Source organism: Mauremys mutica, chromosome 1 (genome assembly GCF_020497125.1).
Source record: "Mauremys mutica isolate MM-2020 ecotype Southern chromosome 1, ASM2049712v1, whole genome shotgun sequence".
In the NCBI taxonomy this organism is placed as follows: domain Eukaryota; kingdom Metazoa; phylum Chordata; order Testudines; family Geoemydidae; genus Mauremys; species Mauremys mutica.
In genome coordinates, this window is record NC_059072.1 from 222,558,565 (window position 1) to 222,581,253 (window position 22,689).

General features: G+C 39.8%; 1 long non-coding RNA gene across 1 annotated transcript in view; it reads left to right on the plus strand.

Moving 5' to 3' along the window:
- LOC123361717 overlaps positions 1-21,650 on the plus strand; it is a 62,207-nt gene extending 40,557 nt beyond the window's left edge. The window contains exons 2-3 of the long non-coding RNA XR_006576200.1: positions 3,268-3,367; positions 21,587-21,650. This is a non-coding gene — a long non-coding RNA (uncharacterized LOC123361717). The remainder of the gene's footprint in view (positions 1-3,267; positions 3,368-21,586) is intronic.
- Positions 21,651-22,689: the final 1,039 nt, after the last annotated feature.

A 22,689-nucleotide genomic window follows, 5' to 3' on the forward strand; every position in this document is an offset into this window, starting at 1 on the left:
GTTCAAAGCTGTGAATTTTTTCAGTAATGCAATTTATAAATATAACTTGGAGCCTGTATAAATTTCTTGCTTGCTGAATATATGCTAGAACCAAAATCTTCAAATATAGGTAAATCATTAGACCCTAACTTTGTATTTAGTAAAGCTGGGTGGGAAACACGGTTTTCTCATCCTGAGAGAGTTTTTGATATTTGAAAATTTTGTCCTATTTTGAATTGGGGTGAAAAGTCAAAATCTCAAACTTTCATGAACCAATAATCTGCCTTTTTTTTTTTAAATTGGGTCAATCTAAATGTTTAATTTCAATAATTTTGAAACATGTTTTGATTTCAACCTTTTTCATTTTTAACTTTTTTTAATATGAAACTAAAATTTCAAAATTACATTTTGTTTTGAACTGGGAAATTAAACTTTTCATTGAAAAAATGATTAAATGTAATGTTTCAGCAACTTCAAAACTTTTTCCCCAAAATGTTTTGAATTGGGAGATTTGTTGAAACCAACCCTTCCTGTGAACAATTTTGGTTTCAACAAATCAGCATTTTTCTGATGGAAAAAACATTTTTAGTTGGAAAATTTCCAACCAACGATAGTTTTTAGCCACCACAGAGCTGAGGATTTAGGGATTTAGGGTGTGTGGACCCCCATGTAGATTCCTGAAATTCTATGCTCTCAGCCCATGCAGCAGAATGGCATCTGTTCCTCTGCATCTGGATTTCTTTACAGTAATAGAGAAGGTCGAAAATAAAGGTATGGCAAGAAAGTTTGGCCCAAAATAAAGAACTATCATTCAGAATTTCTTCTAAAGTAAAGGCAAAAATGTCTTGTTTTTTGTTTCCTTTGTTTTAATACTAAAGGAAGTTTCTTTGTTCCAACATTCGTCAGCTACCTCTATCTCCATAATTGTTCTCCTCCAGGTTGTTCTTTGGATTTAACATATTTAAACACACACATACCTTATTTATTATTTTATATATTTCATATTGTAGGAGCCCCAGTCATGGATCAGAGTCACCTTGTGCTAGACTCTGTTCAAACATAACAAAAAGGTGGCGTCTGCCCCACTCACAATTTAAGTGGCAGTGTACACAGTATGCATCAATGGAGTCCTACTCTCTACCATCTTTGCAAAGACTGCAAAGCATATCATAGCAATTTCTGTGATACTTTCTTGGTCAGTCTGTTTTGTAAGTGATATGGTACTTTTGGGTAGAAGATTTATCTTAAATGTTGAAAAGTTACACGGCTGCCATGATTATATGGGTATAAGGGGAGATATCATACTATTAATAATTCCTTTAATCCATTAGTGAATTCCAGTTGTATAAGACAGAGAAATAAAAATAGCCCTTAGTTAAAACCAGGCTTGCCTACACCTATGTCAATTTAGAGGGATTTCTAAAACACTCTCAAGTCCCAGGAAAAATCTCAGATACATGATAGAATTACAGTTATTTTTTCTGCTGTACTGTGGCTAGTGTATTGCTGCCATGAATAATAACAGCCATGTCAGCCGGCACACCTAAATTAAAAGTGAAAGAGGTTATTCATTCATCGCAAAAATCCATTTTAATGTGAGGAAGAGGGCGTTTTGCATTTAGGCCTATTCCATACTAACTTGGTCTTTTTAAAGTTGTAGGAGGTCCGTGACTGGTGATGTCCTGGCTCAGTGAAGCTTTAAATTGTTTCTCTTAACTCATTTTTCATACTTTTGTTTTTGGCTTAACTATCGTAGGTGCTATGGAGGATTTCCTGTATTGTAGTCTGTGTCATATGATACTTAAAGGGAAGTGGTGATTCTAATACTTGTATGTATAGTGGTCATCTTTTGCCAACAATTTATTACATTGTGTTATGATATTCTACAGCTTTCTTCTTTGCTTAGAATAGAAAATAACTTTGGTATCTGAGATACCAGTAAAGGAACTATTGGCAAATATTTTAAAGGGAAACTACTGTAGATTTTTTTTAACAAAGCTGTCATTTTAATGTACTGCCTTGAGTGGAGTGCAGGTTATTCTACATCAAAGGCTTATGCGGGGTACTGTAACTCTCCTTCTCTTTAAATGTGCTCATTATTTCAGGGAACTTTTGAAAGTACCTCTCAGTGCCTTTTTCATGGCTGTCAGAACATTCAGTGACATACTGCTGTTTTTGGAGGTTACCTTGTCCTCATCAGTGGAGGGCACTTTACAAACTGCTCCTCTGTCTACTGTCAAGATGTTTCCCATAGTTCTGGGTGTAACATGTAATGTGTGGTACTGAAGCAGCTATCCCACATGGATCCTTCATTGTCAAGAGAGACTAAATTAAGAATGAATGATAGATATGGTTGAGGTGAAAGTAAATTTATTAAATTCTGAATTTCTCCTCTTTCTTTTCTGAGTAGGCTGCCACCCCAATAAGAGAGAGAAAGGGCAGGTCCTGTGGTTAGGGCACTAGCCTCTGACTTGTGGAGACCTAGGTGAAATTGCCTGTGCTGCCACACACTTCCTGAGTGACCTCGGGCAAGTCTGTCTCTGTTTCCCATTTGTAAAGTGTGGATAGTAGCACTTCCCTAGCTCACAAGGGTGTTGTGAGGAGAAATATATTAAATATTGTGAGGGACTCAGATACCACCATCCATGCCTTAGCTCACGACCTACCCAGTGAAGGATGTATCTATCTGAGTTTTATATAGTAGGACACACGAGAGAGTTTACTAGACCAGTGGTTCTCAAACTGTGGGTCGGGACCCCCAAGTGGGTCATGACCCTGTTTTAATGGGCTCACCAGGGCTGGCATTAGACTTGTCGGGGCCAAAGCCGATGCCCGAGCCCCGCTATCTGGGGCCGAAGCCCAAGGGCTTCAGCCTTGGGTGGCAGGGCTCTGGTTACAGGCACCCTGCCTGGGTCTGAAGCCACCGAGCTTTGGCCCCACGGCAGCCGGACTTGAGCAGACTCAACCTTTGGTCCCCACTCCTGGGGTCATGTAGTAATTTTTGTTGTCAGAAGGGGGCACGGTGCAATGTAGTTTGAGAATCTCTGTACTAGACTGTCAAGGAATAATCTGGAGCTTTGAGACAAACTTAATTGAATACTTTTAATGTCTTTTTAGGGGTCAATGCTAGTTTGAAGGAAACTGGGAAAGCACAGGGATGAGAGTTAAAAGTAAAATAAAGTGGCCCAAGGTTCCTCCTTGAGCACTTCAGTAAAAATTGTAGTTGTTTAATGTGTGTTCTGCTTCCCTGTGTAATACAGAAATTGTCAACTTCTGTTAAAAATCTAGATCAAACAAGCAGATGTCTGCATTATTCATATAGAACCAAACTTCCACCCGGTTTCAGAGAGAGAAGAGCAAACAGGAAGGAGGAAATAGGAAAGGGGAGGTGAGTTTTATATAATCAGATTCTATAAACTGCTAATATCTGTTTGTGCTAAATGGATGCAATATCTTGTGCAGCAAATATCTGTGATACGGCTAGCTACCTAAATACCTGTGTGTAATTTGGTAAATCAAATAACCTAATGTGTGAGGAAGCATGGAGCAGATTTTCAGTACCAGTGCAGGAAGAATAAGTCCTAGTGAAATTAATGTGGCCATTTCAATATGAGGAGAGGGGAGGAAAAAAATTACAATCATGAGACAGATTCATTGTCTGATGTGAAGGATGGCGGGAAATCCTGTCTACTCTGAGCACAGAAGAAGTGATTAAATGATTAAACCAAGCTGCAAATGCAGCATCTTTGCACATGTATTTTAATAATCTCCTCATTTTGATTATGAATGTAATTCTAAACAGAACTAGTGAAGTACTTTCCCCACCTTATTCTGGCAATCAGGTTTTCTAAAGGAAACGGTGTTTGTTTCATTAAATTAGTTCAGTTCACCACATGTGGGGGTATGATTATTCACTAGTCCTGATGCATTTATTTTTATTGGTGGCACTTACTGGAGATGGGAGAATGAGTGAGAGTAAATTTTAAACCTATTTGAACTTTTGTGGCCTTATAATTTACTCAGGAAACTGAACTGTTAAAAAGCTTCAGTGTGGTTCCTTGCGGCCATAAGTCTTTCCCGTAGCATGCTAAGAGTGTCAGAAGGAATCTGTCCCTCAGTTGCCCCATGAATGAAAAGTGTGGGTTATGCATTCAGGAAAATAAAATCAGTAATTTGGCTAAGGAATTGGAAGAAAAGTCTCTGAGCCTTGTTTTGAAGCAGACATAGGATAATAATGCAAATATCTGGACGAGGGGAAAGGGAAATAAGGGCAAACTTTATTGCAGAGGTTGGAATTAAATATTTCCACCTCCCAAGATTTTATAAAATATCTTATAGGGAAAGTGGCAAACTCGTTGCAATTAAATAGGAATCAATCAGAATCTTAGCTCAAAATGGAAATGAACCTTTTTTTGAGGTTCAAAATAGTTAGCTTGATGCTCTTTGGTGGTTTGTGTTCATTTTTGAGCACTTTAGCAACGCTTATTTTTGGCCAGAAGCAGAAGTCACCAGGCTAATGCAGACTGTCCTCACTGGTATTTCTGATGTGGAGGGGATGTGTGCGCTCTTGCACACGGTAAGGCATGTGACTGACATCATGAGCTAACTAGTCATGGAGATTTTTCAGATCAAACACATGGCCTTTGTTGGATGGTGCTTCTCTTGCCCTGGGTAGGTAGTGGTGCTCTTCTTGGTGGTGGCTGTGCAGCCTGAGTCTTCAATGTTTTTCTCTGCCATTGTCGGTTGACTTTTCACTGGAGCTGTTAGCTGATTTTCACCCACTCTATGTGGGCACTGCTGCAGGAGAACTGATAGGAGATGGGTACGTAACAAAGAGTCTAGGGCTTGGGGGAGGCATAAACAGCTGGGTAGGGCATCAGGTCAACCCACTTCTCAGTAATAGAATGCCTGGAAAGGTTTGGCACAGGGTCTTGTAGACTCTAGAACTCATTTTTTGACTGTAACCAGGAAATATTGGAAGTCTCACAAGACATCCTGTCCTTGTGAGCTTTCCAACATGAAGCCCAGTCCTCCTCTATGCTCCAGAAGGTAGGGTTATTTGGCTCACATTCTTGGAAGATATAAATCCACCATCATAACTCTGCTCCACCTTCATTGCCAGCACCCCATGTAGGCAATATAGCTGGAGAAGAAGGGGTGTGGCTGGAATGTGCCTGCACTCTGATTATCCCCAGAAGTCAGAATAGAAATACAGGTGTGTCTCAGAACGTATTAGAAGTTACCTTATGTTGTGTCAAGGGAGTGGCCTGGTCCTGGGACACCCCAGGTTCAGGCATGGGGTAGAGAGTCATAAATGTGGCTGAAAGTGTCCTTTGTACTTCTCCCTTATTTACCTGTAACACTATAGCTCTGGCATGTCCCAGGATCTGGCCCTTAAACAAGGTCAAATCCTTGGGGTGCTTTTGCAGGGTGAACTTCCGATTTGCCAATCACTAGTATTTATTCAGGATATTGCAACTTGGTATGATGCAGAAATGTGCCAGCAACAATAAATGTTAATTGACAGTCCTTCCATTTGAAATACATGACTTTATACTTTTTAGACGATCAAGAAATAATACTGTAATATTTTGCACCAACATTACAGTAAAATGGCGTAAGTCCACTGACTTGATTAATAATGAATCAAGAGAAATGAAGATTGTTGAATTAGTTGTAACTGACTTCAGCAGCATTATCTAAAATTTTAACTGAGCTCAAGGATGAATTGTCAATGCCATTTTTTGTGAGCACCTTTAAAAAAGGCTAGAAGTTGTTCTTATGAACAGTTACATAATTCCCTATGGACAAGGTTATATGCTTTTTCCCATTGACCCTTCTAGCTGGGGCAAATCAGTGTTTCTAAAGGGTAAACACACTGCTGGCTGCTCTGTTGCATATAGTACTGTATTTGTACTTGTATTCAGTACAAAACCATGTTTGTTTGAGATTTCCAAACAAGTACTTCTCAGTCTGACTACATTTCAGAGAGAGATTCCAAATGAAGGACAAGGAAAACGAATAGAGCAGGAAGCTTAGTGTGGCTTTCACTATGGTAGCAAATGTAGCATTTTCTATACCCTCAGATTCATTACTCTGCTTTTGTGGTGTTGAATAATTAATACACCTCTACCTCGATATAACACTGTCCTCGGGAGCCAAAAAATTTACCGTGTTATAGGTGAAACCATGATATATCGAACTTGCTTTGATCCACTGGAGCGCACAGCCCCGCCTCCCCGGAGCTCTGCTTTACCGCGTTATATCTGAATTCGTGTTATATCGGGTCATGTTATATCGGGGTAGAGGTGTATAGTAAAATGATGGATACATTGAGCAGTTTGGAAGGGACTGAGTTAGATCTAGGCTTAAAATAAGAGGTGCACTGAGGGGTGTGGAAATTAGGAAACTCTTGGAGTGAGAATGAAAGAATTTTATCTCGCGTTCTTTTCTCCCTGGGCCAGATTCAACCCAAGATCTGTGCTGACTTCCGCCAAACTTTGTAAGGGCCTCTTACAGCTGAAGGGCTAGCTAGCGGGAGGTCACAGAGACAGGAAGCAGCCACAGCCGTCTCTTGTAACAAAAACATGGAGGGTGATGACTGGGTTGGATGTGACTAAAGAAGCAGGGGATGTTGTGATTCAAACCCTGATTCAGCAATCCCGTCCTAAGCAACAAAGCACTTGAGCATGTGCTTAAATGCTTTCCTTAATTGAGGCCTCAGTGTGTGTTCTTAGCAGCCTTTGCAGGTTGGGCTTCCACAGGACACCAAGCACAATCAAAACTTGATTGCACGTAGTGGAAATCCTGAGGAAGGACGCAGTAACACTACCTGCCTTTCTTCTGGGTGAAATCTGGAATGCAGGTCTTTAGCTGGTACAAGTAGTAACATTAGTGTAGGGAGGTTTAAATTACACCTGTGACTTGCATATATCCCCCACCTTTTCCATATCATCCTGAGCTCTGCCCACATGCGGGTATGTATTTAGACAGGGCATTTTTCATAATGAGTCAAAATAGCATCTCCAAGGTAATTGGAAAAACACCATTACCGTTGCTGTCTAAGTAGGATTAGATTTAATGGGAAATCTGAGTTATTGACATGACATTAATAAGAATTGAAACTTTATTCTTTTGGGGGTAAATTTACAGCTGGTGTAAAATGAATTCTACTTAGTGGAAATCAATTAAGTTGCACCTAAGTCTTAACTTTTATTGATTAGAGGTGGGTGAACTATTCAGAGTGAATAATACGTTTAATGTAGCCCAATTTTTGTTAATGAATTATCTGTGAATATATTTTGACTTTCAAGACTTTATTATTATTATTATTTATTATTTATTATTAAATGATAGTTTAGTGTGTTGTTTTTACAAGTACCACTCACCATAATTATTTCTTAAAAAATTAATTAGTTAGACTCTATGATTGCTCACTCAATCAAATGGCATTGTTTCTGTTCAGTGATTGGATGGACTCCCAAATGCACCATGAGCTTTTCAGGATGGTTGCAGCAATGCTTCCATCATGAATATTCATAGACAAGCATATTTGCAGGACTATTGTCAACATTTTCCATCCCATGAGATTAGGTCAACAAAATGTTTGCAAAATAACCCAATTTGGCATTTTGTTTTGTAGTTTTACTATTCAGTTAAGACATTTTAAACAGGAAGGTAGGGATAGGACCTGAATTATTTGTGTTGCTCTCTTAGCTAAGTACTTGGAAGCCTAAGTTTCTGGAACCAAAGGTAATGATTTCTGTGTCACACATACTTTCGCTGTCAGTTATGTATGTGTTTATGTATATAGCTATAGATTATAAAGCTGTCATAGAAACACAACTATCCAGTGACAGCTGGATGTTTGGAAGATGAAGCTTTGATAACAATGACAGAAAGATGTCAATAGAAAATTCTGAGTGGTCCCATAAGACTTGTCATACATACCATTTTAAAATTACAACTTAGGGAAGAAGGATAAAACTTGAATGTACCTTCAGTGCACAGACCTAGATAAAGTTGTTAATTTTTTATTTATAAGTGTGGGTACAGAAGTTTTTAATCTGCATTATAAAGAGAATTTTTCCATTTCTTGGAAAGCAAGATCTGTGTGTTTGTGTTTTTTGTGTGTTTGTTTTTTGTTAAGCTGAGAATCTGATACAGAAGTCCTTGTGATGTGAAATATTGGCAACAAACCCGTTTGAACTGATCATAGAGTTCAAGATATGTGTCTCAGCCTGTGTGAAACCTAATTGTTGGTCTCTTTGGACCAAATTTTAGCACTGGTGTTAGTGGGTGCAATTATTTAAAGACCATTAAAGTTAATGGGATTCTAGCCTGCTAACACCAAGACTGTTTGCCCCACCCACGCCTTCTTTCCATTCATTGGCCTGTTCTACTCTACAAATATTACCTTATCAGGATGCCCACTTATTACATGATTGTCCCCTGGCCTAGTTAAAATGTTCCAGCTATAGAGTAGACCGTAATGGTGCTGCAACCAATGCAGGGTTTCAGCTGTATTATAACCAGCCCCCTTAATTCTGCTGCATTGATAGGGTAGATGGGTGCAGAGGATTCCCTCACATGTGATGGGTAAAACTCGGAAGAATTGGGGATTTGATAAAGACACGAAAAGCTCAGATGCTCAGCCAAAGCTTATCCAAATGGTCTGAAACACGTAGTTCTACATGTTCAGGGCAGATATCTTCAAATGTCGAGCTCTTCTGCAAGCTTTATGGTACGTTACCAGTCTCTTGAGCTCTACAAAGTTTGAATGTATGTATTTGTGACACTGAGCCAGAAAGGGTCAAGCAGCCAGCAGGCTAACTGACCCAAATTCAACTATACATACAACATGATGGGGGCTAATTTAGCTACAACGAGTCAGGAAAAAGATCTTGGAATTATCGTGGATAGTTTTCTGAAGATGTCCACGCAGTGTGCAGAGGCGGTCAAAAAAAGCAAACAGGATGTTAGGAATCATTAAAAAGGGGATAGAGAATAAGACTGAGAATATATTATTGCCCTTATATAAATCCATGGTACGCCCACATCTCGAATACTGTGTACAGATGTGGTCTCCTCACCTCAAAAAAGATATTCTAGCACTAGAAAAGGTTCAGAAAAGAGCAACTAAAATGATTAGGGGTTTAGAGAGGGTCCCATACGAGGAAAGATTAAAGAGGCTAGGACTCTTCAGTTTGGAAAAGAGAAGACTAAGGGGGGACATGATAGAGGTATATAAAATCATGAGTGATGTTGAGAAAGTGGATAAGGAAAAGTTATTTACTGATTCCCATAATACAAGAACTAGGGGTCACCAAATGAAATTAATAGGCAGCAGGTTTAAAACAAATAAAAGGAAGTTCTTCTTCACGCAGCGCACAGTCAACTTGTGGAACTCCTTACCTGAGGAGGTTGTGAAGGCTAGGACTATAACAATGTTTAAAAGGGGACTGGATAAATTCATGGTGGCTAAGTCCATAAATGGCTATTAGCCAGGATGGGTAAGAATGGTGTCCCTAGCCTCTGCTCGTCAGAGGATGGAGATGGATGGCAGGAGAGAGATCACTTGATCATTGCCTGTTAGGTTCACTCCCTCAGGGGCACCTGGCATTGACCACTGTCGGTAGACAGATACTGGGCTAGATGGACCTTTGGTCTGACCCGGTACGGCCTTTCTTATGTTCTTATGTTCTTAACCATTGAAGACCTATTAGAGAAGTACACCAATGGCAATAAGGGCCATATCTTATAAATTGCTAACAAAGCCATGTTAGCTATACTAGAGCTTTGAGATGCAAGCCTGTATTGTTAGAGAATTAGAGGTAAATACTAATTGTATTCATATGTTTACTTGTATCTTGTTAGATGTTAACAATGTAACCAGATGGTTCCTGTCTGTCACTATATTCTATTGATTCAGAGATCAAAAGCGAATATCAATGTTTAGATGAAACTTGGGTGTAAAGTAATTGTTTATATTTCTCTTTGAAGTTTGTACACCTCTACCCCGATATAACACGAATTCGGATATAACACGGTAAAGCAGTGCTCTGGGGTGGGGGCGGGGCTGCACACTCTGGGGGATCAAAGCAAGTTTAATATAATGCAGTTTCACCTATAAAATGGTAAGACTTTTTTGGCTCCCGAGGACAGCGTTATATCGAGGTGGAGGTGTAGTAAACTGTCTATGAACTGCTTAATGGATAATTACTTTATGCTGATGAATGCAACTAAGTACCTGTGTACACATAGGAAATAGCAGGTTTTACTTCAAAGCCATAATGCTTCACCCAAGGAATACCTACTGTCCAGGGGCTATCCATAGCCTGCCAGAGAACTATAAAAGTACTCCGGGGCCCCAATCTTGTATCTCAGATCTGCTTAAGCTTGGTCAGGGGAAGCTTGAGTCTCAAGACTGAAGTCTGGATTACCCTGTTACTTCTCATGGAAGAATATGAACAAACTCTGTATGTGAACTGCCTATTTGGACTATAACCTGATGAACTAATTCTGGAAACTCAGCAGCTTACAGTCTGTATTATGAAAATGACCTAAGAACATTATACATACTGATATGTATAATCTTTTAAGCACAATACTCTCTTTTCTTTTTTTTAATAAATCTTAGTTTGGTTAAGAAGAATTGGCTGTAAGCATGTATTTGGGTAGGATCTGAAATATTAATTAACCTAGTGGGTAATGTGTCTGATCTCTTGGGATTAGTAGAACTTTGTATATATAGTGAACAAGATTTTCAGTAATCATCATCATATTTGACTTGGCGGTCTGGGTGGGAGCCCAAGGCTGGATTGCTTTAAGGGAGCTGTGTTTTTCTGGGTAACCAGTAAGGTATTTTTGAAGCTAATTATTAGAATAACCACCAGTTTTGGCGGATCATCTGCCCTAGTCTTTGTAGTTTGCTCCAATTGAGCAATCTCCATGTGGCCCCTCCAGGCAACAATGGTCACAATCTTATTTCCATTTTTACTTTAGTTTTCACCTAACATCACATATTTGACATTGATTGTCTCACAATCAAACCACAATGGCTGCAATTCAGACACATACAAGGTTTTATCATAAATGTTTATACGCTGGTAATGTACCTCCCAAATAGCATTCACATGGTATGATCCTTGTGTATTTGCCCCAGTCTTTGTTCAGGGAGGAAACAGGGGCTTCCCTGCAATTTCTGTTTCCAGCTGCTAGGGGCTGCTGAACCAAATCCATCTCTCTTCCTTCTTCTATCTCACTGCTGCTCCTGCTGATTTTCACTGTGCTGCTTAGTGTATCTCAGAGGTTGGTAGTGGGGAGGAGAGGGAGAGCAGGAAAGGAGGAGAACACCATCGGTTACCTCATCAGTGGCAGTTACCAGCACATCTCACCTGAGAGAGAACAATGAGGGGAACGTGTATGAGGGTTTGAGAATTTCTCCTCTTCCTATATTGATAACCTGTGGAGAAACTGTTCTAGACATGCATCCAATGAAGTGGGTATTCACCCACAAAAGCTCATGCTCCAATATGTCTGTTAGTCTATAAGGTGCCACAGGACTCTTTGCTACTTTTACGGATCCAGACTAACACGGCTACCCCTCTGATACTGTTCTAGACTATGGCTTTGACACCTGGTAATGTCCCACACAAGGAAATACAACAGGCTATATTGAGGCACGGTGCATGCAGCATGATGCCTGAGTAAGGTGTAATCGAGGTTTGTTTGTTTGGACCTTCTGTGTTGCTTGATTGGCTGCCTCTATGTCCAATACCAAACCAAGGACATTACAGAGACAAGACAACATGTGTATGTATGTGTATTCTCACAGGTATGAAAGTAGGAAATGTTGTGTACTGCTACACAAGTGAAGTCACATCCAGCTGTGGCACTCCATTGAGAGCCTGAGTCAGACTGATAGAAGAATGGCGAGACAGGCCAAAGAACATGACTAATGGGGTTGCACTTGTTAGACACCTATGGGGTTACATTGCCCTCTAGTGACAGGCTGGCTATGTAGATAACTTCAGTGCGAAAGCACTTTTCAGGATGGCAATAATACATTAATTGGATCTATAAAACATTCCAAACAGAGGGGCTGGGGTGTTACAGAATAATGACAAGATGCAGGAATTTGATCCAGGAAGTCTTTAAGGTGGTGGGTTTAACCCTGAAAAGTGATTGAAAAGGCTATCATGGGATGTCATGTTTGTCTTTTAATGACTTCCAGATATAAAATAGAATTAAAAATGTTTTTTTTCTAACTGCCAACACCACAAATTGAACTTGGGCTCTGAGAAATCATGCTGGGTTTTTTTTGAGATTTCACCACCATTAATAAATATTTATTATTGGAGATGATGCATGAGGAGGAAAGAACTCTGACTCTCCGAGCACAAGCTGAGTTTGCCATGCTGGGAGTTAGGAAACTAGCCTCTCTTTACTTGAAAACTGAGCACAATGGGTCAGGACCTCCTTGACAGACCAGAAGCATAGAATACCATGATGAGATTTGTATAGTAACGTTTTTGGGGAAAACTACACTTTAAAGTTGCCTCTGAAGCTAAACTGTTTTTTCCCACTATCAGTTTGATTATATCAATATTTGACACGTAATTTTTTCCCTTACTCTCCTTGAGTCTCTGAAGTAGGGCTCTTTTGTGGTTAGTTCACTCCTGCCATTTTCTTCTGCTGCCTGATGTTAAATGGACAAAACATATGTTGGCTCAATCAATAATAGAGCTGGCTGGAGAATGACAGTTCCATTTTGTGACAATTTTCAAGGTTTAGACATTTTTCATTATGTGTTTGGGGAGAAAAAGCAAGACATTTCACAAAACTGAATTGTGTGGAAATCCATTTTCGGATCAAAAGTCAGGTTTTAGATTCGTGTCTCTCTCTCTTGTTTCTTTGTATTTGCACCGATTGGTTGACTCTTGCGGTGAGCACTGCCTCACTGCATGGTGTGCAGTAACATCCAGCTTTCAGAAAACATACTTGAGGGGAAAACTTTTACATAATTGTTAAAAACCGTGTTTCCCTCTCCTTGCAGTATCATATGCAGAACAGGAATTCCTCGCTTACTCAGTTTGTTATTGAGTCAGAAAGGAATGAGGATGACAAAAGCCTTAAGCAACAAACAAACAATTAGTGATTGCTGCAATCCAGCAAAACAAGAAAGGAAAGGAAATAACAATATCAATATGCCAACCATGCATCTTACCTCAGGCTATGGCTGTCCTTTTCCGTTCCATTCATTGCAGAAAGGACTCATATATGCGGACAAAGGTGACACTCAGTTGCTTCATATTTAAGTTATAAGAAGCTATTTGGTTTTATATTTTAATTATGAAGACCCAGACAATTTTAAAGCCATTTATATTGCTTATGTATTTCTGCTCAGTCATGATCTTCTTAGCTTCACACCAGTACATTTAAATGGATGGGGTGACTGTTCTGCAAGAACAGATATGTATGTGACATCTTTTTATTTGTGTGAGAAGCTATAAAGATAAGTACAAGTGTAACACTGCTGGGGAAATTCCTCCAACCAGACTGCATTTCCACTACATTCTACTTTTGTCTCAGAAATCCTCTGGGACATTCAAAGTATTTTGGCATACGTCTAGAATTGCACTATTTCAGTTCTACCTAAAATATTATTTTAAAAGCACGACGTCAACTCAAACATTAGAAAAAAGCATCTAATTTTCTGTTTCTAATTTTACCTACCTTAAATGCCCTACCATGGGCATTATTGCAAAGTGATTGTCCTTGATCTCCTGACCATCAGCCCAGAAAAGTTATGGAGCCTAAAACAGTTTGTGGTAAATTGCTCTGTTAACATGGAATGAAAAAATCTATTCCAGATACACAAAGATTGATTAAAAAATATGCCTAACTGATACCTTTGCAACACTGGAAGAGACAACAATAGTTGAGTGAGCATTATGACTGAAGTATCTTTTTCACCTGCAGAAATGCTCCCTCCTAGTCAGTGTCCCACATCTGTGTCTAAAATGTGGGAAGAGGTGCAATGTTATGCTATGCTGTATCTGTTCTCTGGGAGCCAAATTCTCACGTCCTTGCTTTGTTTTCACTTAGTCTTTACTCCGGCCTCAGTTTTGCCTGAGGGTGAGGACTGAATAAAAACAGACTAACGTCCCCTGGATCTGTCCATGATGAACAGAGAATGTCAGGTTCCCTGATTTTTTTTTTCAACCCGGCACTTCTCAACAACACTAAAACTCAGGTTTTTTTTAAAAAAGTACTACTAGCTGCAAAATTTCTGAATGGTGAAATTCTCTCACGATCACAGTTGGGGAAGTTAATAGTAAACACGGGTCATGATGGGATTCTCATTTTGGTCCCAAATGATATTCTATAAAAAGAGAGGGAGCCACATCAGGAAGCAGTAGATATAAAATCAGTAGCACCTGCAGTGTTTATAGCAACTATCATTAGGAAACTATGTCCATGGCCAGTCCTAGGGCTTGGGTTGAGGTTACCTACTCATTCAGTAAATGTGTCAAGCTAGCAATATTTCACCTAAATGGGGAAGAATAAGGCATATGAATATTTTGGAGCCAATGTGACTAGAGTGGAGCTTGTATGGCTATCTATGTGGTAATTATCAAAATGGAACTTTTCAGAGTTTGACACTGTAAAGCAATAAAACAGGCTGCATAGATAAAATTGCCGGCAGTACAAATTAAGATCATTCAGAGGATTTATTACACCTCAGTGAATCTTAAAAGAAGGACTAACTTTAGAAACCTATTGGAAATGTAGTAATAAGGGAATGCTAATTGGCTTGTTATGGGGTTGCTCAAGAGTTCAGCTATTCAAACCAGGTGTCTTCTCTGGACTTGAACAGAATTTTGTGAAAGTTCCATTGTAAAATACAACTCACCTGCATTCATTAGGTGGACTGTAAGGTGGATAGAAAGCTGGCTAGATTGTCAGGCTCAACAGGTAGTGATCAATGGCTCCATGTCTAGTTGGCAGCCAGTATCAAGCGGAGTGCCTCAAGGGTCGGTCCTGGGGCTGGTTTTGTTCAATATTTTCATTGATGATCTGGAGGATGACGTGGATTGCATCCTCAGCAAGTTTGCAAATGACACTAAACTGGGAGGAGTGGTAGATACGCTGGGGGGTAGGGATAGGATATAGACGGACCTAGACAAATTAGAGGATTGGGCCAAAAGAAATCTGATGAGGTTCAACAAGGACAAGTGCAGAGTCTTGCACTTAGGAAGGAAGAATCCCATGCACTGCTACAGACTAGGTACCGAGTGGCTAGGCAGCAGTTCTGCAGAATGAGGAGCTGGATATGAGTCAGCAGTGTGCCCTTGTTGCCAAGAAGGCTAACGGCATTTTGGGCTGTATAAGTAGGAGCATTGCCAGCAGATCGAGGGACGTGATCATTCCCCTCTATTCGGCATTGGTGAGGCCTCATCTGGAGTACTGTGTCCAGTTTTGGGCCCCACACTACGAGAAGGATGTGGAAAAATTGGAAAGAGTCCAGTGGAGGGCAACAAAAATGATTAGGGGGCTGGAGCACATAACTTATAAGGAGAGGCTGAGGGAACTGGGATTGTTTAGAGAAGAGATGAATGAGGGGGGATTTGATAGCTGCTTTCAACAACCTGAAAGGGAGTTCCAAAGAGGACAGATCTAGGCTGTTCTCAGTGGTACTAGATGATAGAACAAGGAGTAATGGTGTCAAGTTGCAGGTTTAGGTTAGATATTAGGAAAAACTTTTTCACTAGGAGGGTGGTGAAGCACTGGAATGGGTTACCTAGGAGGTGGAATCTCTTTCCTTAGAGGTTTTTAAGGTCAGGCTTGACAAAGCCCTGGCTGGGATTATTTAGTTGGGGTTTAGGTCCTGTTTTGAGTAGGGGGTTGGACTAGATGACTTCCTGAGGTCCCTTCCAACCTGATATTCTATGATTCATTAAAAACTCAAAGCAGCTTTGGTCTGTCTAAAATGCACCGCTGGTAACAAAACTTTGCAGTGAACCATGGCCAAATTTTTAGTTTCACATCAATTTTGGCACAAAACCAGGTGCAACTTGACCATTTAGACCGTGTTTTTGCTTTGGGTTATTAGGTTCATTCCAAGCCAGTAAGAACCTGAAACTCAAAACAAAATTCAGAGGTGTGGCCCCAGTCAAATCAGACCCAAATAAAAGTTTCACAAACACTCCAGTGAGAGAATCACTGGATTTTATATAGTTCTACTGCATAATCCAGAATTTAGGATGAATTCATATTGGCCATACTTGGGGGTATCTCCCAATTTATTTTTCTGCATTGATATAAGAAGCTAAAGTTTTTGAAAGATACTAGCTACCAAGTAAATGGCTTATTCGAGAGCTGGAGAGAGAGAGCAAACACTTTCTTGTGGATATTCCCTTGAATTTTTAGCATAAATTGACTTTGCCCCTTTTGCGTCCCACTTTACCCAAACACTGGGTGGGGCAAGGAAACATGGACCATTTGCTTCAGTGGTGGCCTTTTGGATGTAGGTCCAGTTCAGGCTTAATCTACCACTGAATATGAATGTTCATGGCAAGTGAATTTCAAAGTCACATGTATGAGTACTCACAAACTGAATTTTGAATTTGCACATGTGTTACTTCCAAAGTGCTTGGGCACTTAGCCAATCAAGGAAGAAGAAATAATCATGTGACTCATTTGACCAATCATAGCTAACCAATATAGTGAAAAAAAACCAAACATTCAATACTTGTCAGAAAGCAGTTTTTGTGATTAATCCAGAGTTAATCTCCCCCCTAAAATGTGTTAGATAACTTTGAAGAATAAATTTGAGGAAAGTGTGATCGTCTCTTAAATATTTAATAGTCAGAAAAAATAGCTAATTTATCTAAATATTCTATTGTTTGTTGATTATTCCTTCAGTTCTAATAGATGGAAAAGCCTACTCTCCCTCCCCCCCTCAATAAATCACTGTAGCACAACTGGTTAGGAATAGCTAAGTATGAAAAATATCACATTTAGTACAAGGCTGAACAACCGTTTGTTTGATGCATGCATGAGTAGTCCTATAGGAACTCACTCTACCTGATTTTCAGCTACTTTTACTTTTTGCTAATTTAGAGCCGCACATGCTCAGTAGTGCTGATTATCCAGTTATATGAGGTTCACATTTTATCTTGTACCATCTGTGTATGTCATTATGGGTGTGTGTTTGTTTGTCTTCCTACTTCCTGCTCCTGTTTTGTTTCCTGCGCCCTGACCTCAGCATTCCTGTTCCTGTTTAAGGCTAGGTGTGTATGTGTAGTATTGGGTGTGTGCAGCTTCTCAAGGTCCATTGCTACATAAGTCCAAACAGCTGTTATGTTATGTTTTGTTCAGACAGCTGCTGACCTAACCGGTTCATAGATTCATAGACTCTAGGACTGGAAGGGACCTCGAGAGGTCATCGAGTCCAGTCCCCTGCCCTCATGGCAGGACCAAATACTGTCTAGACCATCCCTGATAGACATTTATCTAACCTACTCTTAAATATCTCCAGAGATGGAGATTCCACAACCTCCCTAGGAAGTTTATTCCAGTGTTTAATCACCCTGACAGTTAGGAACTTTTTCCTAATGTCCAACCTAAACCTCCCTTGCTGCAGTTTAAGCCCATTGCTTCTTGTTCTATCCTTGGGGGCTAAGATGAACATGTTTTCTCCCACCTCCTTATGACACCCTTTTAGATACCTGAAAACTGCTATCATGTCCCCTCTCAGTCTTCTCTTTTCCAAACTAAACAAACCCAGTTCTTTCAGCCTTCCTTCATAGGTCATGTTCTCAAGACCTTTAATCATTCTTGTTACTCTTCTCTGGACCCTCTCCATAGTGGTGCCCAGAACTGGACACAATACTCCACCTGAGGCTTGACCAGCGCAGAGTAGAGCGGAAGAATGACTTCTTGTGTCTTGCTCACAACACAGCTGTTAATGCATCCCAGAATCACATTTGCTATTTTTTGCAATAGCATCACACTGTTGACTCGTATTTAGCTTGTCGTCCACTATAACCCCTCAATCCCTTTCTGCCATACTCCTTTCTAGACAGTCTCTTCCCATTGTGTATGTGTGAAACTGATTGTTCCTTCCTAAGTGGAGCACTTTGCATTTGTCTTTATTAAACTTCATCCTGTTTACCTCAGACCATTTCTCCAATATGTCCAGATCATTTTGAATTTTGACCCTATCCTCCAAAGCAGTTGCAAACCCTCCCAGTTTGGTATCATCTGCAAACTTAATAAGCGTACTTTCTGTGCCAATATCTAAGTCATTGATGAAGATATTGAACAGAGCTGGTCCCGAAACAGACCCCTGCGGAACCCCACTCGTTATACCTTTCCAGCAGGATTGGGAACCATTAATAACTACTCTCTGTGTATGGTTATCCAGCCAGTTATGCACCCACCTTATAGTAGCCCCATCTAAGTTGTATTTGCCTAGTTTATCGATAAAAATATCACGCAAGACCATATCAAATGCCTTATTAAAGTCTAGGTATATCATCACATCCACCGCTTCTCCCTTATCCACAAGACTTGTTATCCTATCAAAGAAAGCTATCAGATTGGTTTGACATGATTTGTATTTTGACATGGTTTTTACATGTTTTGATTGACAACCTACCTGCATTTCTTATTTCCTTTTTTTGTGTTTTTGACTTACTCTGATGCACCACAGAACAGCAACAGTTGTGTTGTATTTTTTGTTTTTGCTCTGATTGTTTTGAAAGTAGGTTGTGCTATGGAGTTGGACATTTTTTGCATATTTTTTTTCCCACACAAGAGCCTAGCCAAACATTCTTACTGGTTTGTTTTCATGTGTTGTTCTAGCCTTTGCAGTGGATGCTCATCCCTGCAAGGGGAGTGAGGAGAAAATATAGTGCTGCTGCTGCTACTTGCCATGATAGTGGCATCACAGGAACATGGAGGTGGGGGGAGAAAACTAGGATGTGGTCCAGAGCAAGTGTTTCTAAGGTCCCTATAGTTTTTGGCTTAGTCCACCTTACTCATTCAAACTCCTATCGATGTCTGTGGAAGTTTAACTGAGTAAAGGCTGAGTAATAACTCAGGGCTTGGTCCTGAAAACCCTTAGGTACATGGACCAATGGACTACTCTTGTGAATAAAGTTACTCACAGGCATAATTCTTTGTAGGATGGAACCCTACATGAAAACTAAATAAAGACCTCAGTCCTGTGCATTTAATTTTCCTTGACCATACAGGGAACACACAAAAATTTAGGCATGGCCAGCGCTGGGCATAAAAGTCTGCCTTGTGACTCTTTGAAAATGGCTTTGGCACTTAGATGAAATGTAAAGGCACAGCGTTAATGTTTAAAGGACAAGTGAGGGGACTAATTAACCTTGAAAATTCAGATCTATACAAATAAATGCACAGTGAATATTTTCAGTTAAGGTATTTGTTCCCTTAAATGGTAACTTAAGTATATTTAAGACTATCTGTAATTTAGAGGGTGTTTTTTCCATATTTTTTCCTAAATGTGGTTCAGCAGAAAATCTCTGTATTGTCTTTGGGATGATGCTATAAAAACTATACATAATTAATATAAAACAAAAGCTGTTAAGCAACACTCACAAGTTTTCCACAGCTCCAAACGCAGAGGTTATCAACTCCACCAGTGATGGAGAGAACTTTCCCTGGTACCGTGAATGATATGGACTTGTAAAGCCAGAAAACAAATTGTTTGAGTAGTTCAGACTAGTAAGTACTGTTTGTTCTTGTTCAGTTACAATAAAAAAGCAGCACTATAGTGACACCAGAAATCTAACCCATACAGGCTTTTCTGTGACTCTTAAAGCCACATTCTGATAGGGAAGTTGGGGCAGAGAGTCTCCACACCAGTAACAGGCACTGGAACCAGTCGTCTTGCATCAGTGTTGATGCAGACTCAGCACCTCCAGGTGTGATTTGAGTTCACACTGGAGTAGCAATTTTGCTACATCCTTTGAAAGGCTGCAGCATGAATCCCCTTCATCCCCCGACTACATCAATCTTACGACAACAGTCAGTATAGAAAAGGAGACAGAGCTAGGACCTGACTAACTCCCTTTGGTGAGTCTGGCACTACTGGCACTACTGAGTCAACGTTTCCTTTGCACTTTGAGGAGTCATGGGATGTATGACAATTTACATCACCAGAGGAACTGCCCTGTCGAGTACGAGGGCTTGGACTTTAGCTGTCCCTTGCTTAGGGGTATGAAAGGGTGAGAGCTCTTGGCACTCTCTCTCCAGTTTGCGCTCCCACTCAGGGTCTGCCATAATCTATTTCTGAAAAGAATAAACCCAAAGGCGCTTGAGTATCTGGTACTGCTCTAGTAAAATGTTTATACAATTTTTCCATTTCATAAAAAAAAAAAAAAACCACTCAGTGCCCACCACAATTTTATTGAGCATGTTGTCAGGGCTGTATAAACACATTGTAATCTAAAGGTCTACATGAAGTCATAACATAGAAAACATCAGGATATTCTATTTTCCATCCTTAGACTGCCATTATTAGTTAACAACACGAGTTAACACTGTACCTTGGTAGCCACTGCACATTAAAGATCTTTACTGGCGTATATGGATAAGATATTTTCATGCTATAGTTAGGAAAATAAGAAAGATCATTTTTATTAAATGTGTTTTTTTGCTCCAAAAAACTATAATATGAAGAATTAATTTACAGCCACTTGTGCAGTAATATGGGGAACTAAATTACAACTGCTGCATATTTATTTGCCATTCTTTATGCTCTCAGAACAGTATAAATATTACCTGAAATACACAGTTCCACACAAAGGGGTAATGTAAGCACTATGAGATCGCTATTATATTCTGCAATATTATTGCTAAGTTAAGCAGGTTTTAATTATTTGGTTCTAATCAAATTGTAATGTATTGGGAGTATTGATTCTTTTTTATGTAGGGTATATGTTATAATGTTGGTGTCCTTAAGCCTACTGAACACAAGTTCAGTTATTAAATAAAATAAAATCTATATTAGCAATCGCAGAACTTTAACATGCTTATAATTTAACTCCCTTATAATGCACTCAGAGCCCTGCAGGGTTCATTCACCTCTAATGCTAGGGCATTTAACTGAGCTATAAAAATGGCATGATAGGCACAAGAAGGTATTCTGAGAATGTGTATGTAACTGTGTTCTAGGTGTTGGCCAAGTGCCATCCTTAATGGGGCTCCTTTGGGTCCCAGAAATTAAGTACAGTGGAGAAGCAATGGGAGATGCTTGTTGGGCTGTGTCACAGAAGACTGGAGTAGAGGAGAGAAGGGCCTCCACAGGGTGAGAATGAGATTAGTAAGAGTAGCAGCTCCTCTAGGACAGACAGAGAAAGCAGCTAACAGTCAAAAGATGCAACGGAGTTGGCACACACAACCGTGACACTGGAAGCAAGCACAGCTGTCCATCTGAAGCATCTTTTAATAAACCTAAGATTTAAATCACAAGCGTACTATGTCAAATAATAATAGCTAGTGAAACCAAATCCAAAGGACAGTGATCTATGGAATATTAAACTATATTTTATATACATTTTCACAGGGTCATCTGGCCAAAGACTTAAGAACTTGTGTTCAATGTGTCTGAAGAATTGGGGAATTCCAGGTAAGCAGCAGCACCCAACTGGTCTCTTTCACAACTTCCTCCTCCCTGACCCAGAGGGAAAATTGGTATTGCTTGAGGCTGAGGTTGAATTTATTTGCAGTTTACCTCCTTTGTGCTGTAAATACTCGGGAAGGTTAGTTACTGCATGTTCTTTAGGCAGCTGCAGTAGAGAGAGCCCTGGAAGTGTAGAACATATTCTTTACAAAGGCCCAGGAGAACTGGTGAAGATGGGAGTTAGAGAGGAATCAAGACAGATGCCTCTTGTATTCTGAAGGGATCCCTTTGTCAGTGTCCTAGCTTCTTCTGCTGAGGGAGGCAAATCACCTGCCCCATGCAAAAATACAAAGGAAACTTCATTAGATGGAACTTGCGGGGTTGGCTCTTCCCTGCATGGGTTATTCCCATGTAGAAGTGCCTGACAGCCTTAGGAAGATTTTGATATATTGTAAAAACACTAACTTAGTTGTCCTTAAAATCTTGAAAGTCCCTATTAGGATGTTAAAAGTAAGTATCTGTGAAATGTTGATGGCCAGAATTATAATGGAGACTGGGGAGCTGGTGTTCGAGACTGCTTGCTCACCATGCAAACAATATTGTATTTATTTTACTTCTTAGCTGCTTAGTACACAAATGTTTGCAATGTTTTTCATTGAAACAAGAGTGGAGGAGAAAAAAAAAGGCATTACGTATATGTTCATTATCTGAAAGCTAACGCTGCGTATGCAGCTGTGTCCATCCTCAATCATTTATTAGTGCCTCATGAAAAGGTATTGTATGCCAGTTAGCTTAATTTCAGCTGCTATGTGCTGTGCCGCCTGCATTGTTCCAGCTCATCGTATGCTTAGATGACTCATGGCGCATGTGGACATGGTGGTATGTAACATAATACATTTTCCCCACTCTCCACAATCTACAATGTAGAGTACTGTTCACAATTAGCATTTTAGCACTATTAAGTCCAGCATAAAGTGTATTCATGGAAACAACAATCCGTTTTATTTTTCAGATTTGACTAAACAAAATAAAATGACAGCAGCCAA